Below are 6070 nucleotides of genomic sequence, written 5' to 3' on the forward strand. Positions count from 1 at the left end.
GGGGGGAAAAATCAGACTTATTTTTAAAATGCCTTAAGTGCATCCCAGCATCCTAATTTATTTTTAGACACTGGTTATTAAGAGTAGTAGTAAGTTTCCCCTTCTTTCTCGCTCTCTCTCTTATTTAAATGAACTTAATGGCAATAGATGCAAATGTCTGGAAGAGGAAAATAGTTAACATTTATTTATTCTTACTGTTGTCTCTTCCCTGGCTGGTGTCATTAGAACAGTTCGTTGCATCCCATTCGCTCCCATTAGCTCTGCTATCAGAGCCACCCAGCACGACTCCAGCACGGCTCGAAGTGCTTTCTGCGGCCCACATAGGGACTACATCATCATCTCCGAGGCACTGGCTTAATGACAAGAAAAAAAATCGGAATATATTGCACAGCGTTCTGGGGAAACAACAACAAAAACCGCTGCTGCTGTCGCTGCCACCCAAAGGCACGTCCCCTTGACCCGGGGCGTGCATCCTGCTTCAGCTGGGCAGGGGACAGACAGACAGACTGGCTGTGGTGCCAGGGCAGGCATCCCTTCGCAATTCATTGATCCGGGCAATGTGCAGAGAAATTCGCCAACAGGGACCCGGAGTGCTTGGAAACGCGCTCGGGAGGACCCAGCAAGACTGGAATGGGTTCAAACAGCTGCTCGTCGCCAGCAGAATCATCACCCCCAAAGCAGGGCTGCCAGCCGGCTGACTCCTGGCTCCCTGGTGTGGGCAGGAGCTGCAGCCAAGGCTGCTGGTGGGATGGAGGGTTTGCAGCCCCTTGCTGGATGAACCTTGAATTCCTCCAGTGCCCCTGCTGTACCCTTTAGGAGCATTTCCTATCAAGCCAGACCAGCTCACGTGTGTGAGCAGCCACGTACCTCAGGTCGCGTGGCTGGAGCTGGCAGCTCAGGCTGCCGCGGGCGCCTGTCACCCCACACACGTTGCCCCAGTCATTGGCCACCGCTGCAGAGACAAGGGACTTTGCCCTAATCCTCCCCTGGGGAGCAGGGGCTGAGGGCCAGGGCTGGCAGCCCAGAGAGGCAAGTGCCCCAGTGCCAGGGAGAAATGGCCAAAATCCACCCTCCCCCTGAGCACTGGTGTCCTTTCTGACCCTCTGAATGTGCAGGTGGGCCTGGCCCACACCAGGGGGACAAAATCCCTTTGCAAGCAGGAGGAACACAACAGGTTGTTCACCCAGAGCACCAGCAGGTTTGGGGGTCTTGTGAGCCCTTCACCCCTCAGGGGACACACAGGTGTGGGTGGTGGCAAGTATCAGAGAGGGAGAGCAGGGCTCGCTGACAGCTTTGGCTGACAAAGCAGCATTTGGGAGGAGGAAGGACATGAGCATCTGCAGCGCTGACACCGAGAGAGAGGCGCGGCTGTTGCAGGCGGGGATGGAGCCTGCGAAGGGCCCTCCCCCTCCGGAAAGTTGACATTGTCTCCCGTGATAACTTTTCTGCTGAGGTAGGAGACACTTTACTGCAGAGTTGCACACAGCAAGTAGCTGCCCTCCCCCCCCGCCCCTTCCCATCCTCTCCCCCTCTCTCCCTCTCCAGCATCATTTACATCCTTAATTAGCTGTAATTCTGCAGTGCTCATTAGGGAAGGACTGGGAAATATCAAAGAGCCCACAAGCAGGGGGCTTCAGGAGAGTGGGAGAAGAGGGGACTGCATCAGCCTGAGAGGGATATCCAAGGCTGGGTTGTGGAGTCAGAAGCCAGGAGCTACTTGCTTAATTCAAGTGGGATGGTCACACTGTGTAGTTTGGGGACACTGATCCAGTGATGGGGTTAAAGAGGCCACACTGTCCCGCCTAGAAAGGCAGAAGACCTATCCAGAGAATAACAGCATCTCACCAAGAGGACATGCTCTTACCTCCTTGCTCCCAGGTGATACCTCTCTGCTGGGTTATTCAGTGTCCCACACTTCTAAAGCCAACAGACAGGTGCAGGAAGAGGGCAATATTCCACTCCAATGCAGACAGCTAAACAAACCTGTCCTTTCCTGCAGCCTCATCAGGAATTATCCAGCAAGGAGATTTTCCAGGAAAATTGCAGCTTACAGAACTAAAGAACTTCTGCCAGCCTGCACTGCAAACTTTGAGTTAGAGGAAGAAAGGCACAAAAATTATCCAGAAGATAATCTGAATGAGTTAACTGTTCTGTAAAGGAGCACTCTCTTGATGTAAAACAAGGAGGGGGTAGGCACTTTGAATTTGACTTCAATGACCAAAAATCATTTTAAAAAACCCAACCCAAACCAAACCAGCCAAAGGAAAAAACCCCACATAAATAAAAACAACAACAAAAAAAAACCAGACCCAAAACAACCCCCAAAAAAACAAACATACCAAGAAACAAGGGATCACAACTATAGCCAAACTTTGCATTCCAGGTTATTGAACAAAATATGTCTTCCAACCCCAAATGGGAAAACATTGTGAAGTTTTATTATTGCTTCAGATATTTGGTATCATTACTTTGGGAAGCAGCAGCAGACCCAGGCAGTTCTAATCTGGAATCCCTTTTGCTCAGGAGTATATTCACAGAGTCAAGTCCTCCCTCTTCAGTCTCAAGAGACCTTCCTAAGACCATTAGGGAGGTACTATTGTCTCCTTTAGCTGGAGAACAGCTAGAGTAAGTGAATGAGGCAAGGACATAAAGGAAATCTGTGGCAGAGCCAGGCAGTGACCCCAGATTTCCTGCTAGTTCTCTTTGAACCACTAGTTATAAGCCATCATTCTTTGTGGCCCAGCATTTGTATGACCACTTGCACTTGCAATTCTGGGCACACACCTCACTGGGTTTTCATTCACTGCCGAGCTGTATCTTTGCTCAGGTTAGATCACAGAATACTTTGGCTGGGAGGGACCTTAAAGATCCTCCAGTTCCAACCCCCCTGCCATGGGCAGGGACACCTTCCACTAGTCCAGGTTGCTCAAAGCCCCATCCACCCTGGCCTTGAACACTCCCAGGGATGGGCCATCCACAACTTCTCTGGACAACCTGTGCCAGTGTCTCACCATCCTCACAGTAAAAATTTTTTCCTGCCCTGTAATCCAAACGTGACCTCTTTTGGTATGGAGCTGTACCCCCTTGTCCTAACACTACATGGTCTTGTAAAAAGCAAAGTCTGTCTCCAGCTTACCTGTAGGTGCCTTTAGGAACTGGAAGGTGCTATAAAGATATGTATGTCAAAGTCTATCTGGGAACAAGTGAAGTTGATGAGGATGGTCTATGGAAATTCATCCTCCTACTTTTCACTTGCTAGCAATAAAGTGAACCTAGAGGTTGAGCTGTGCTGGTGTGTCCCACCAAAGGCAAAATGACCACCAGCACATGTGGTATTATTTACAAATATGCGGGCATGTACACAAATGGGCATTTGCACTTTGAAGTACCTTTCACTTTAATCAAAATCTTCAAATTTCTGTCAGTGTTTAGATGAAACTTACCATAACAGCTAATCAGAATAAGTTAACATGCCAGAACAAGTGAAGAGAAAACCCAAGTAAAGTATAACTTTATGGAAATGCCTAGGACCTTTGCAAAACAGCATTTCAGTGATTAATATTGTTTGCTCTGAGGAAGATAAGGAAAACAAAATGCTAGATCTGCATGCCTATTTGAGATATTCCACTGGAATAAGGAAAGAGGCCTTCCCTTTTCCTTTAGAAAGGAAACTGGCTTTAGAAGACAGTTGGCTTAAACTTCTGTGCGGCCTTGCTGAGCCCACATGACATGGGCAACTAGTAGGATTCTGCAAAGGGTAAACTCCTGCTCGCAGACATCCACAGAGGAGTGTGGAAATGGAAAGAGACACTTGTATTCCTTGTGTAGCTGCAAAGGGCAGCTCCTGGGCGATAGCTCATGCTTGCACGAAGCACTCTCCTGCTCACAGCAGCCAGTGATTTCCTTCAAAATGGCTTAAAAGTGTCTCTTGTAAATTGCCCGTTAGTGAGTACTTTGATACCTAGAGTACCAATGAATGGTGTCATTCCCACAACCTACTTACCATCATTACATTTTCCTCTTCTGTACTTCAGCCTTCCACTAGAAAGCCTCAAGGAGCAGCAGGTATCTGAGTAGTCATGAAACCTGAGTTCAGACAGAGTCTGGGATAAGGGGATGCTAAGCAAATGTCTAGAGAACCAGATAAAGTATGAATTACAGATAGGATATTCAAATATGAGCTGCCTTTCCCACAGTTTGTTGTCAGGGCTGGCTGTACAGAGGATGAACTCAAAGCATAGAGCTTTGTGTTTCACATGACTGTCAGAATTGGAAGCAAATCTGCACCAGGGATGGATTGCCCTGTATGAGTAAATGGAAACGAGAAAAGAGGAACATACTGACATGCACAGAGGCATTGTATGTGTGGATAGGCACTTGGGAGTTAAATTACATATGTGTACGCTTATTTGCATTTTCATGTGTGTTGGGGTGTGCCTGACTCTGCACATAACTGTGGGCACGTGCCAGGAGGGGAAGGGCTATTCCCCAGGCTGCACACCAGATAAGTGTGGGTAAGAGTTTCTGGATGGCTGCTGAATAGCTTGAGGCATCAGCTGTAAGGGCTTATTTCCAGTGCAGAGTTTTTTCCCCCTCTAATGAAACCATTTCTGCAAACCTCCCTCAGGTGCCACACAGCAAATGTAACACCAAGGAAGCATGAGGGAAGATTTCTGGTCACTCAGACTGTGGTAACTTGAGGAGAAGCCTAGCTCGTGAAAAGAAACCGCTCGTGTAATTTGCAGAGATATTTGGCTGACTGAACAGCCTCGCACTTTGCAAGTATTCTTTCAGTTTGCAGCAGCATTTTCTCCCTGATTCTTTCACAGAGTCTTGGAAGAGACACAGATTTGTTCCACTCTAGCTTTCCTGGCATTATTGCATCTGGTGACTCCCGCCAGGAGAAGCTGAGAGTGGTAGAGCTCTGAACTGGCCCACCCTGTATCCCCACACTGCTGCACACCAGGCTGCCTGCAGGGCTGTCACAGTCAGGGTCCTTACAGATTTCAGCGACCCAGCTCTCCCCTCTGCACCCCTGCCCCAGTTCTACAGCCTACTCAAAGCTTCTCCTGCCCTTCACCCTCCTGATAGGACTTGGCTTGCTCTCTGGCCCAGATCCAGACAGAGTTTTTGAGCATCTCCTCCTGAAACAGGTCCTCTCTCTCCCATCAGTCAGAGCCAAGCTAAAGAGTGCCTCCTGCTGAACCTGCTGGCGTGGCCAGCACCTCACTCCGTGGGCATCCTGCACTTTCCCAGAGGAACTCAGGCAGTGAGAGGGAGGGAGATTTATAGCAATGAAAAGCAGCAGATGAAAAGTAAACTCACACTACATAAATTCTTAAATGATTTTTATAAGGACACAGCATTGTAACAACTTGCCAAGAACAACACCGAAATTCTTTCAAGGTTTCCCATTTGTTTGTAAAGTGAATATTAAAAGTGCAGGCAGCAGTCTCCTGGTGTTCCCCTGGGAACTGTTAGTGTCCGTAGTAACGAGGTCATTCCTTTTTTATTAGGAGAAGGTTTTCTGTAAAGTTAAATGTGCTGACAGCCTCTTGCCTTTGATGTTGGGTTTCACCTCAGTCCCTCCTGCAGATATTGCTGCTCCTCCCTCGCAAAGACACATCCCTGACAAACAATCTCCCCTCTGTCTTCCCTACTTGTTTGTTTAGATGCATGATAGGCAGCTCTGTTAAAGGGCAGCACATGAAGGCGGCTGGTGTTTCAGTGGACAGGAGATGTGAGAGATTTGGATGCTGTAATTAAGTGAGTCTTCATTCCCCCAAACTGCCAGCACTCAGTACCCTTTATTTTATTGACCAGACAGATAATTCCACTGACAGCAGTCACAAACCCCCAGTTACAGTCACACTAAAATTGCCATGGTGCCACATTGAGAAAAATGGGGGACCTGCAGAACCACAAAGCCTGGCCTGCAAAGGGAGGCAGGGAGAGCACCCCAGCACCACACCTGCTCCCCCAGGACTCCCCCTTGCTCTGCACCTACAGGCTTTTCCCCTGACAGAGGAGAAGGACCTTCCACAGGAGTATACACACAAGAACCTGCTGC

This window comes from Agelaius phoeniceus, chromosome 9, assembly GCF_051311805.1.
Source record: "Agelaius phoeniceus isolate bAgePho1 chromosome 9, bAgePho1.hap1, whole genome shotgun sequence".
Lineage (NCBI taxonomy): Eukaryota > Metazoa > Chordata > Aves > Passeriformes > Icteridae > Agelaius > Agelaius phoeniceus.